Source organism: Bos mutus, chromosome 9 (assembly GCF_027580195.1).
Source record: "Bos mutus isolate GX-2022 chromosome 9, NWIPB_WYAK_1.1, whole genome shotgun sequence".
Taxonomy (NCBI): Eukaryota; Metazoa; Chordata; class Mammalia; order Artiodactyla; family Bovidae; genus Bos; species Bos mutus.
The window spans coordinates 490,328-503,827 of NC_091625.1; positions in this window are offsets into that span (position 1 = coordinate 490,328).

Genomic DNA, 13,500 nt, shown 5'->3' on the forward strand with positions numbered 1-13,500 from the left:
TAATGGTATTCCAGTCAGATAAACTATAAAATGCTAAGGGAGTCCCAAGATTGGACATTGATCAGAATATTCCAGTCTAGCTGCTGCTGCTGTGGCTAAGTCGCTTCAGTCATGTCTGACTCTGTACGACCCCATAGACAGAAGCCCACCAGGCTCCCCCATCCCTGGGATTCTCCAGGCAAGAATACTGGAGTGGGTTGCCATTTCCTTCTCCAATGCATGCATGCATGCTAAATCGCTTCAGTCATGACCAATTCTGTGTGACCCTATGGACAGCAGCCCACCAGGCTCCTCCATTCACAGGATTCTCCAGGCATGAATACTGGAGTGGCTTGCCATTTCCTACTCCCCAGTGCAGCTATGTATTTGTTAAAAATGCTTTTGCTAAGAGCTGCATGGGGGGAAAATAGCTTTGAATGTAAGAAAATGTGCATTCTAAGAAAAGGAAATACACCAGGTCCTTAGTTTTGCAATCTAATCAGTATTAAAATTATTAGTCACTGTCACATGCACTCCAGGGATCTATCAAATCTAAAGTATTGATTGGTTTATATACCTTGTAGTCATCTACATCATAACTTTTTTTCCTGTGCAATATTTTTTAGAATTTATTTATTTTTTAATTGAAGAATAATTGCTTTACAGAATTTTCTTGTTTTCTGTCAAACCTCAACATGAATCAGCCACAGGTATACATATATACCCTCCCTTTTGAATCTCCTTCCCATCTCCCATCCCAATGCACCATTCTAGATTGATACAGAGGCCCTGTTTGAGTTTCCTGAGCCACTGGCTATCTAGTTTACATGTGGTAATGTAGGTTTCCATATTACTCTTCCCATATATCTCACCCTCTTCTCCCCTCTCTTCATGTCCATAAGTTTAATCTCTATGTCTGTTTCTCCATTTCTGTCCTGTAAATTCTTCAGTACCATTTTTTTAGATTCCATATATATGTATTACAATATGGTATTTATCTTTCTATTTCTGGCTCACTTCACTCTGTATAATATGTTCCAGGTTCATCCACCTCATCAGAACTGACTCAAATGCATTCCTTTTTATGGCAGAGTAATATTCCATTGTGTATATGTACCACAACTTCTTTATCCATTCATCTGTTGATGGACATCTAGGTTGCTTCCATGTTCTAGCTATTGTAAATAGTGCTGCAATGAACAATGGGATACTTGTGTCTCTTTCAATTTTGGTTCCCTCAGGGTATATGTCTAGGAGTGGGATTGATGGGTCATATGGTGCTTTTATTCCTGGTTTTTAAAGGAATCTCCATACCTCTTTCAAAGTGGCTGTATCAATTTACATTCCCACAAACAGTGCACTAGCATTCCCTTTTCTCCACATCTTCTCTAGCATTTATTGCTTGTAGACTTTTTGATGATGCATAGTTTTTGATATACAAGTACTCAAAGGATTGACAAGCAAAGTTCACCATTGTTTTTTCCTTAAAGAAATCATGCTTAATCAGTACTTGAATGTAGGAGCTGCTTCAGGCTGCTGTTTACTAAGGTGACAAGTTTGCTCAGAAGGAATATTGGTTTTAAGATATTTATGCTTGCTTATTTAATCATTAATTGATTTAAATTTAAAAATTGAAGCATAGGTGACTTATCATATTATGTTAGTTTCAGGTGTAGAACATAGGGATCCAAAATGTTTATAGATTACATCTACATATATATACATATATATATGTGGCCCATCTTCTTTATCCATTAATATATAAATGGGCACATAGATTGTTTCCACGTCTTGGTTATTGTGAATAATACTGTTATAAACATTGGGGTACGTGTATTATTTTGAATTTGTGTTTTCTTTTTTTTCTGAATATATATCAATTTTCTGAAATTGCTGGCTTAAAACCCAACATTCAAAAAACAAATTTCATGGCATTCAGTCCTATCACTTCATGGCAAATAGAGGCGGAAACAATGGAAAGAGTGACAGACTTTATTTTCTTGGGCTACAAAATCATTCTGGACAGTGACTGCAGCCACAAAACTAAAAGACACTCTTTGGAAGAAAAGATGGAAGACCTAGACAGTGTATTAAAAAGCAGAGTCATCACTCTGTTGACAAAGGTTTGTATAGTCAATGCTATGGCTTTTCCAATAGTCATATATGGATGTTGGTGTTGGACCATAAAGAAGGCTGAGTGCCAAAGGTGCTTTCAAGCTGTGGTGTTGGAGAAGACTCTTGAGAGTACCTTGGACTGCAAGGCGATCAAACCAATCAATCCTAAAGGAAATCAGTCCTGAATATTCACTGGAAGGACTGATGCTGAAGCTGAGGCTCCAATACTTTGGCCACCTGATGCAAAGAGCTGACCATTAGAAAAGACCCTGATGCTGGGAAAGATGGAGGGCAAGAGGAGAAGGAGGCAACAGAGATTGAGATGGTTGGATGGCATCAACAACTCAATGGGCAAGAGTGGAACGGAGAACAGTTTTCCTTCACCGAAAGCTATACCAAATGGTTTTGGTACCAGTCCACTGACTCCTTCAGCTAGGATATCGGCACTGAACATTGTGGGGGATCTCTTACGGAAAGTAGGAGCTTTAGAATCCAAATTAGCTGCTTGCAGGAATTTTGCAAAGGACCAAGCATCACGAAAATCCTATATTTCAAGGAATGTTAACTGTGGGGTGATGAATAGCAATGGCACGAAGTTCTCTCAATCAGCGCACACGTCTTTCTTCAACAAAGGGGCAGTAAACGGCTTTGACCCGGCTCCTCCTCCTCCTGGTCTGGGCTCCTCGCGCCAGTCGTCAGCACCGGGTATGCTGCCGCTCAGTGTGTGAGTGCCCGGCCTCCAGCTGGGGGCTCCTGCCCCGCTCCAAGCACCAGAACACCCATGCCTCACCCCTCGGTGCCTGGGCCCAGCTCGTGCCCCTCCGCCCGCCTCCCCACGGCTGGCAGAGGGCAGGCTGCATGCAGTGGCGGCTGCTGGGCCCGGTCCAGTTCCAGGACTCTGTGCAATATCAATACTGGCTATTTTCTCTTCTCGCCGTAGTGCCGTTGGTTTCACATGATTGCACTTTTGTGGGTCACAAGGTGATACAGGCGTGTATTACTCGGTCACTGGATGCAGAAGTACCCATTCATCACAGCATCTCCTAGCCCCGCCCTGCTGTACTGATAGGATTTAGTTGTGTTTAGGACATTGCAGATCTTCTAGAAGTTCTTCCCCAAATCAGGTCAACTTGTGGTCTCCTCCTGAGCTCCCAGCCAAGCGTCTCCAGTGCTGATGATCATGTGTTCCCCCCACCCGCCCAGGTTGGGCCTGTGGCTGGTGAAGAGTCAGGAAGGCCACTGAACTAGGGAGCATTTTCTGCACCTTCTGGTTTTCCATTCCATAGACTTGCCTCCCCGAGCCAGCCACAAAGGCCCGTCTGAGATAGCAGGAGCTTTGGGGCCTGGGTGCTCTCAGGGCTGGGCCCTGCCGTCTCCTCCTCCACTGCCTCAGACTTGGGGGAGGGGGTGGCGGCCGCACCCTTGGCAGCTCTCTGGTCCTTCAGTGAAATGACATCTTCAGAGTGCTTTTGTTTTGTCTCCGGAGGGCCTGTCCTGTTGTGTCAGGAAGGGTTGCATGGCCTTATTCCAGGGGCCGGCTGGCGCCAGCTCCAGGGGGCAGACTGACCATAAGTGGTCCTCCCTGTGCATCCTTTGATTACTCTCATGCTGCATTTACTGTTTACATTTGTTTTATTGTACATAGGTTTGTAAACATTATTGCCTAAGATGTTTGTATATAACTTCGGCTTTGTAGCTTTTATTTATTCAGAACTCATATGGCATGTTAAAGACTTACGATGGTGTAAGTCTATGGTGTAACTACTCCAGGCAGCTGTATAGGGTCATCATGTGGTTAAAAAAAAATACTTCCCCTCGAAAAAATCTTTTAATGTGGAAACAATAAATTTCACAGGAAAAAAAAAAAAAAAAAGAAATTGCTTCAAATAACCCAGTGTTTATTTGACTTTATGCATAGACATCTTCAAATGGTCAATACCAAAGTTAAATTGTTTGCATTCTTTGTAGCCTAAAATGGAGAAGCTGTATACAGTCAGCAAAAACAAGATGGGGAGCTGACTGTGGCTCAGATCATCAGCTTCTCACAGCAAAATTCAGGCTTAAACCACTAGGGAAGCCAGGTACAACTTAAATTAAATCCCCTGTGAATATGTAGTGGAAGTAGCAAATAGATTCAAGGGATTAGATCTAGTTAACAGTGTGCCTGAGAGTTATGGATGGAGGTCCATAATATTGTACAAGAGGCAGCAAACAAAACCATTCCAAAGAAATAGAAAAGCAAGAAGGCAAAGTGGTTCTCTAAGGAGGCTTTACAAACAGCTGAAGAAAGGAGAGAAGTTAAAAGCAAGGGATAAAGGGAAAGGTACATACAACTAAATGCAGAGTTCCAAAGAATAGCAAGAAGAGACAAGAAGACCTTCAATGAACATAAAAGAAGTGCATAAAACTAGAAGCAAACAACAGAAGGGGAAAGGCTAAAGATCTTTTCAGGAATATGGGAAATATCAAGGGAACATTTTGCCCAAAGATGAGCACAATAAAAGACAGAAATGGTAGAAATCTGCTAGACACTGAAGAGATCAAGAAGAGATGGAAAGAGTACACAAAAGAACTGTACAAAAAAGATCTTCATGAGCTAGATTACTACCATGGTGTGTGGTCAGTCACCCAGACCCAGACATTCTGGAGTGGCAAGTCAAGTGGGCCTTAGGAAGCACTGATAATTTAATAAAGCTAGTGGATGTGATGGATTCCAGTACAGCTATTCAAAACCCTAAAGGATGAAGCTATCAAGTTGCATTCAGCAAATCGGGAAGACTCAGCAGTGGCCATAGGGTTGGAAAAGGTCAATCCTCATCCCAATTCCCAAGAAGGGTAGTACTAAAGAATGTTCAAACCATCGGACAATTGCACTCATCTCCCATGCTAGTAAGGTCATGCTTAAAAATCTTGCATGTTATGCTTCAGCGTTATGAAAATCAGGAACTTCCAGATATCCAAGCTAGGCTTAGAAAAAGCAGAGGAACAAGAGATCCAATTGTCAACATTCTCTGGATCATAGAGAAAGCAAGGGAATTCCAGAAAAAACATCCACCTCTGTTTCATCGACTATGCTAAAGCCTTTGACTGTGTGGATCATAACAAACTGTGGAAAGCTCTTAAAGATACAGGAATACCAGACCATCTTACCTGTCTCCTGAGAAACCTGTATGTGAGTGAAGAAGCAACAGTTAGAACCCTGTATGGAACCACTGACCAGTTCAAGATTAAGAAAGGAGTACTACAGAGCTCTCTTTTGCCATCTTGTTTGTTTAACCTATATGCTGAGTGCATCATGAGAAATGCTGCACTATATGAGCTACAAGCTGGAATCAAGACAGGTGGGAGAAATATCAGCAAACTTCAGATATGTGGATGATACCACTCTAATGGTAGAAAGTGAAGAGGAACTAAAGAACCTCTTGATGAGGATGAAGGAGGAGAGTGAAAGAGCCAGCTTAAAACTAAATATTAAAAAAACAAAGATCATGGCATCCATCCCATTTATTCATGGCAAATAGAAGGGGAAAATGTGGAAGTCGTGACAGATTTCTTCTTCTTGGTTTCTAAAATCAATGTGGATGGTGACTGCACAATAAAATCAGAAGATCATTGCTTCTTGGCAGGAAAGCTATGACAAACCTAAACAGTGCGTTTAAAAGCAGAGATATTGCTCTGCTGATAAAAGTCATGGCTCTGGTCTTCCCAGGGGTCATGCATGGTTGTGAGACCTGGACTGTAAAGAAGGCAAAATGCCAAAAATTGATGTCTTTGAACTCTGGTGCTGGAGAAGACTTCTGTAAGTTCTTTGGACAGCAAGGAGATCAAAGCAGTCAATCTTAAGGAAAAACAACCCTGAATACTTATTGGATGGACTTATGCTGAAACTGAAGCTCCAGTATTTTGGCCACCTGATGTGAATAGCCGATTCACTGGAGAAGTCCTTTATGCTAGGAAAGATTGAGGACAGAAGGAGAAGAGGGCATCAGAGGATGAGATGGCTGGATGGCATCACCAGGGTAATGGACATGAACTTGGGCAAACTTTGGGAGATGGTGAGAGACAGGGAGGCCTGTTGCATTGCAGTTCATGGAGTTGCAATCAGTCTGACACAACTGGGTGACTGAACAACAACAGCATAACCAGTGTACACAACAATTCTAGTAGAAGTTTCAAGAAGTGCTCATTCTACCAATGTATTTTCATTTAGTATTTTTTTTACAAGACTCCATATAAATTTGTCTCATTTGGAAAACTCACAACAGAAAACTGGAGGGCGTGAAAACTATAAAACTTTTAGAAAATATTTTTTAATTTTTTTAACACTAACTAGCTAATGGAAGTAAGTGGATTGTTGTCTACCTCCAATATTTATTTAAAAATTAGTTTCCTTCAATATATTTTAAGCAAATATTTAAGAATATTGGTTAAAAGGGATGAAATAAATAAAACAGTTGCTTTATTTGAGTAATAAACTAGATTCCAGCAGGCTCTGTTGGGTCTGCCATGCTAATCTCTGGAAATATGTGGAGCATGTCTCACTGTGCAGTGTGAGAAGAGTCTCATTTTAAGATACCCACGGATACACAAGAAAGTGGTAATATTGGTAACCCCCAGGAAAGGGAAATAGCATTTTGGAGAAAAGGGATGAAAGAAACTTCCACTGTTTTCCTTGCTGTATACATTATAAATGTTGCATCATATGAATATATTACCTATTTGTTCTAGTTCTATGAAAAATATCATTGAAAGTTTGCTAGGAATTGCACTGAATTTATAGATTGCTTTGGATAATATTGCAATGCGGGAGACCCAGGTTCGATCCCTGGGTTGGGCAGATCCCCTGAAGAAGGAAATGGCAACCCACTCCAATATTCTCGCCTGGAGAATCCCATGGAGCGAGGAGCCTGGTAGGCTACAGTCCATGGGGTCACAAAGAGTCAGACACGACTGAGCAACTTCACGTTGGATAATATACTCAATTTAACTACACTGATTCTTCCAATCCATGGTATAAGGTATATTTCTCCATCTATTTGTGTCATCTTTTATTTCTTTCATCAGTGTTTTATACTTTTCTATATAAAGGTCTTTTGTTCTTTAGGTAAATTTATTCCTAAGTATTTTATTCTTTTCATTGCAATGGTGAAAGGGATTGTTTCTTTAATTTTTCTTTTTGATTTTTCATTGTTAATGTATACGAATGCAAGGGATTTCTGTGTATTAACTTTATACCCTACAACTTTACTATATCCATTGATTACCTCTAGTAGAGGCATCATGACACCACTGTAATTTTCTGGTGACATCGTTAGGGTTTTCTTTGTAGAGGATCAAGTTTTCTGCAAACAGTGAGAATTTACTTCTTCTTCTTCAATCTGGATACTTTTATTTCTTTTTGTTCTCTAATTTCTGTGGCTAGGACTTCCAAATCTATGCTGAATGGTAGTGGTGAGAGTGGGCAACCTTATCTTGTTCTTGATTTTATAAAAAAAGTTTTCAGTTTTTCACCATTAAGGATAAGGTTTGCTGTGGATTTGTCATATATGACTTTTATTATGTTGAAAGAAGAGAAGTGAAAAGCAAAGGAGAAAAGGAAAGATATAAGCATCTGAATGCAGAGTTCCAAAGAATATCAAGGAGAGATAAGAAAGCCTTTCTCAGTGATCAATGCAAAGAAATAGATGAAAACAACAGAATGGGAAAGACTAGAGATCTCTTCATGAAAATTAGAGATAGCAAGGGAACATTTCATGCAAAGATGGGCTCAATAAAGTACAGAAATGGTATGGACCTAACAAAAGCAGAAGATATTAAGAAGACGTGGCAAGAGTACACAGAAGAATTGTACAAAAAAGATCTTCATGACCCAGATAATCACAATGGTGTGATCACTCACCTAGAGCCAGACATGCTGGAATGTGAAGTCAAGTGGGTCTTAGAAAGCATCACTATGAACAAAGCTAGTGGAGATGATGGAATTCCAGTTGAGCTATTTCAAATCCTGAAAGATGATGTTGTGAAAGTGCTTCACTCAATATGCTGGCAAATTTGGAAAACTCAGTAGTGGCCACAGGACGGGAAAAGGTCTGTTTTCATTCCAATCCCAAAGAATGCTCAAACTACCGCACAATTGCACTCATCTCACACACTAGTAAAATAATGCTCAAAATTCTCCAAGCCAGGCTTCAGCAATATGTGAACCATGAACTTCCAGATGTTCAAGCTGGTTTTAGAAAAAGCAGAGGAACCAGAGATCAAATTGCCAACATCTACTGGATCATCAGAAAAGCAAGAGAGTTCCAGAAAAACATCTATTTCTGCTTTATTGACTATGCCAAAGCCTTTGACTGTGTGGATCACAATAAACTGTGGACAATTCTGAAAGAGATGGGCATACCAGACCACCTGACCTGCCTCTTGAGAAACCTATATGCAGGTCAGGAAGCAACAATTAGAATTGGACATGGAACAACAGACTGGTTCCAAATAGGAAAAGGAGTATGTCAAGGCTGTATATTGTCACCCTGCTTATTTAACTTATATGCAGAGTACATCATGAGAAACGCTGGGCTGGAAGAAGCATAAGCTGGAATCAAGATTGCCGGGAGAAATATCAATAACCTCAGATATGCAGATGACACCACCCTTATGGCAGAAAGTGAAGAGGAACTAAAAAGCCTCTTGATGAAAGTGAAAGAGGAGAGTGAAAAAGTAGGCTTAAAGCTCAATATTCAGAAAGCTAAGATCATGGCATCTGGCCCCATCACTTCATGGCAAATAGATGGGGAAACAGTGGAAACAGTGTCAGACTTTATTTTGGGGGGCTCCAAAATCACTGCAGATGGTGATTGCAGCCATGAAATTAAAAGACGCTTACTCCTTGGAAGGAAAGTTATGACCAACCTAGATAGCATATTCAAAAGCAGAGGCATTACTTTGTTAACAAAGGTCCGTCTAGTGAAGGCTGTGGTTTTTCCAGTGGTCAAGTATGGACGTGAGAGTTGGTCTGTGAAGAAAGCTGAATGCCGAAGAATTTATGCTTTTGAACTGTGTTGTTGGAGAAGACTCTTGAGAGTCCCTTGGACTGCAAGGAGATCCAACCAGTCCATTCTAAAGAAGATCAGTCCTGGGTGTTCTTTGGAAGGAATGATGCTAAAGCTGAAACTCCAATACTTTGGCCGCCTCATGAGAAGGGTTGACTCATTGGAAAAGACTCTGATGCTGGGAGGGATTGAGGGAAGGAGAAGAAGGGGACAACAGAGGATGAGATGGCTGGATGGCATCACTGACTCGATGGACATGAGTTTGCGTAAACTCTGGGACTTGGTCATGGACAGGGAGGCCTGGCGTGCTGAGATTCATGGGGTTGCAAAGAGTCAGACACGACTGAGACTGAACTAAACTGAACTGATCTTTCTTCTATGCCTACTTTTTGGAGAGTTTTTAATAGAAATGTATGTTGAATTTTGTCAAAGGCTTTCTCTGCATCTATTGAAATAATCATATGCTTTTCTCTTTCAATTTGTTGATATGGTGTATCACATTGATTTACAAATATTGAAGAATTCTTGCATCCCTGGAATAAAGCCCACTTGATTATGATGTATGATTATGATATATGATATGTTGTTGGGTTCTGTTTGCTAGAACTTTGTTAAGGATTTTTGCATCTGTGTTCATCAGTGATGTTGGCCTGTAGTTTTCTTTTTCTGTGGCATTTTTATATCAGAATGATGGTTACCTTGTAGAATGAGTTTGGGAGTTTTCCTTTCCCTGCAATTTTCTGGAAGAGTTTGAGTAGGATACGTGTCAGCTTTTCTCTAAATTTATGGTAGAATTCACCCGTGAAGCCATCTGGTCCTGGACTTTTGTTTGTTGAAAGATTTTTTATTATGGTTTCAATTTCCATATTTGTGATTGGTCTGTTCAAATTTTCTATTTCTTCCAGGTTCAGTTTGGAAGGTTATACTTTTCTAAGAATTAGTCCATTTCTTCCAAGTTGTCCATTTTTATTGGCCTATAGTTGCTCACAGTAGTCTCGTATGATCATTTGTGTTTCTATGTTGTCTGTTGTAATTTCTTGATTTTCATTTCTGATTTTATTCATTTGATTCTTCTCCCTTTTTCTCTTGCTGTGTCTGGCTAATGGTTTGTCAATTTTATTTATCTTCTTAAGAACTGGCTTTTAGTTTTGTTGATCTTTGCTATAGTCTCCTTCTTTTCTTTTTCATTTATTTTTGCCCTGATTTTTATGATTTCTTTCCTTCCACTAACTTTAGGATTTTTGGTTCTTTTCCTAGTTGCTTTAGGTGTAAAATTAGGTTGCTTTCTTGATGTTTCTCTTGTTTCTTGAGGTAGGCTTGTATTGCTATGAACTTCCCTCTTAGCACTGTTTTACTGAATCCCATAGGTTTTGGGTAGTCATATTTTCACTATCATTTGTTTCTATGCATATTTTGATTTCCTTTTTGATTTCTTCAGTGTTCTGTTGGTTATTCAGAAGCGTACTGCCTAGCCTACATATGTTTGTGTTTTTTATAATTTTTTCCTGTAGTTGATATTTAACCTTACAGCACTGTGATCAGAAAAGATGCCTGAAATTATTTTATTTAAAAAAAAATTTCCTAAGCCTAGGTTTGTGGCCCAGGATGTGGCCTATCATGGAGAGTATTCCATGTGCCCTTGAAAAAAAGGTTAAATCCGTTGTTTTTCAGTGACATGCCCTGTAGATATCAATTAGGTCTAACTGGTCTGATGTATCATTGAAAGTTTGTGTTTCTTTGTTAATTTTCTGTCTGGATGGTCTGTCCATTGGTGTGGGTGGAGTATTAAAGTCCCTCACTACTATTGTGTTGCTATCAATTGCCTCTTTAATAGTTGTTAGTATTTGCCTTATGTATTGAGGTGCTCCTGTGTTGGGTGCATATATATTTTTAACTGTCTTTTCTTCTTCTTGGATTTATCCCTTGGTCATTATGTAGTGTCCTTCTTTGTCTCTTGTAGACAGCATATATAAGGACCTTGTTTTTGTATCCACTCAGCCAGTTTTTGTCTTTTAGTTGGAGCATTTAACCCATTTACATTAAAGGTAATTATTGATCAGTATAATCCCATTACCATTTACTTTATTATTTTGGGTTTGTTTTTATAAACCTTTTCTGTGTCTCCTATCTAGAGGAGATCCTTTATCATTTGTTGAAGAGCTGGTTTGGAGGTGCTGAATTCTCTCAGCTTTTGCTTGTCTGTTAAGCTTTTGATTTCTCCTTCAAATCTGAATGAGATCCTTGATGTGTAGAATAATCTTGGTTGTAGGTCTTTCCCTTTCATTACTTTAAGTATATCCTGCCATTCCCTTCTGGCCGGCAGAATTTCTGTTGAAAGATCAGCTGTTATACTTATGAGGATACCCTTGTATGTTTTTTGTTGATATTCCCTTGCTGTTTTTGATATTTGTTCTTTGTGTTTAATTTTATTAGTTGGATTAATATGTTTCTTGGTGTGTTGAGCCTTGGGTTTACTCTATATGGGACTCTGAATTTGTGGATTTGGGTGTCTATTTCCTTCCCCTTTTTAGGAAGCTTCCAACTATGGCCTCCTCAAATATTTTCTCATACCCTTTCTTTTTGTCCTCTTCTTCTGGGACACCTGTGATTAGAATGTTGGGGTGTTCAACATTGTCCCAGAGGTCTCTGAGGCTGTCCTCATTTTATTTTAATTCTTTTTTCTTCTTCCTGCTCCGTTTCATTTATTTCCATCATTCTGTCTTCCAGCTCACTTACCCTTAATTCTGCCTCGGTTACTCTATTGTTTATTCCCTCCAGAGTGTTTTTAATCTCAGTTATTGCATTGTTCATTACTGATTGACTCTTCTTTATTTCTTCTAGGCTCTTGTTAAACATTTCTTGCATCTTCTTAATCCATGTCTCTAGTCTCCATTTTTTCCCCAGGATTTTGGATCAACTTTACTATCATTATTCTGAATTCTTTTTCAGATAGACTCCCTATCTCCTTCTCTTTTGTTTGGTTTTGTGGGGTTTTATCATTTTCCTTTACTTGCTGGATACTTCTCTACCTTTTCATTTTGTTTAGTTTGCTGTGTTTGGGGTCCTCTTTCTGCAGGCTAGAGGGTCGCAGTTCTTCTTAATTTTGGAGTCTGCTCCCTGTGGATGGGGTTGGACCAGTGGCTTGTGAAGGTTTTCTGGTTGGGAAACTTCTGTCTGTGTTCTGGTGGATGGATCTGGGTCTCCTCTCTCTGGAGAGCAATGCAGTGTCCAGTAATGAGTTTGGGGTTTCTATGAATTTGGTATGACTTTGGGCACCCTGTCTTTCAATGTTCAGTGTTGTGCTCCTGCTTTGCTGGAGGATTAGCATGGGATGTCTTACACTGGAGCTTGCTGGCTCTTGGCTGGAGGTTGGTCTCAGTGTAGGATGAAGGATTTGGGGTGGACTCTCATCTATTAATGTTCCCTGGGATCAGGAGTTTTATGATGGTCCAAAGTTCTTCTGTTAAGCCTCATGCCTCTGGGTTTCAGTTCCCCTCTTACAATAGCATCAAAACTTCTCCATCCACACAGCATAGAAGACAAAACCCCTAAATGCTGAAATAATTATCCACAAGCAGGAACACCCAAAGAGATTCACAGAGTTATATAGGGAAGAGAAAAGGGAGGAGGGAGATAGAGCTGACCAGGAGGAGATAAGGGAGAGTCAAAAGGGAAGAGAGTAATCAAGTCAGTAATCAAATCCATAAGTGAAAATGGATACTAAAAATTAGACTCTTAAAGGTACAAATTTAATAACAAATATCAGAAAGCAAAAATTAAAAACCTAGAATAAAGATTAGACTCTCAAAAGTACAATAAAAAAAGCACACAAAAATATTTTAATATATTGTGGGATCAGTTCAGTGTCAGATAATCCCTTGTTCTGGATTGTACTTATTCTACAATCCATGTGGTCGCAAAGAGTCAGACATGATTTCACTTTCATTTTATTCTCATAGTCTACAGTGTCCCTCAGATGCACAGTCTCAGCTTAACTGCAGAATTTTAATCGGCTGCATCTGTCACTTCTGAGATGGTTCCCCCTTCTTCTTTGTTTAGGTTTGGCTCCTCTGCTTGCGAGTCTCTTCAGTGTCTAATCTCCGCCCTGACATGACAGGGTAAAAGTGGCCATTTATTCAGGCTCATTTGCTCAGTTGTGCTGTGGAGAGAGAGGGACACTACAAACAAGTACCACTGGCATGTGTGGGCACACTGAGTGGATGGACACATGGGGGTTTCCACAGCCCAAGGTGGCATGCACTTCCCAGTTCCAAGCTGCTCAGGTTCCCAAGTGCTCCAAAAGGGCACAGTCTCAGGTGGGCCGGGCATCTCCTTGGGGGAGCTGGTCTCAGGCTGTGAC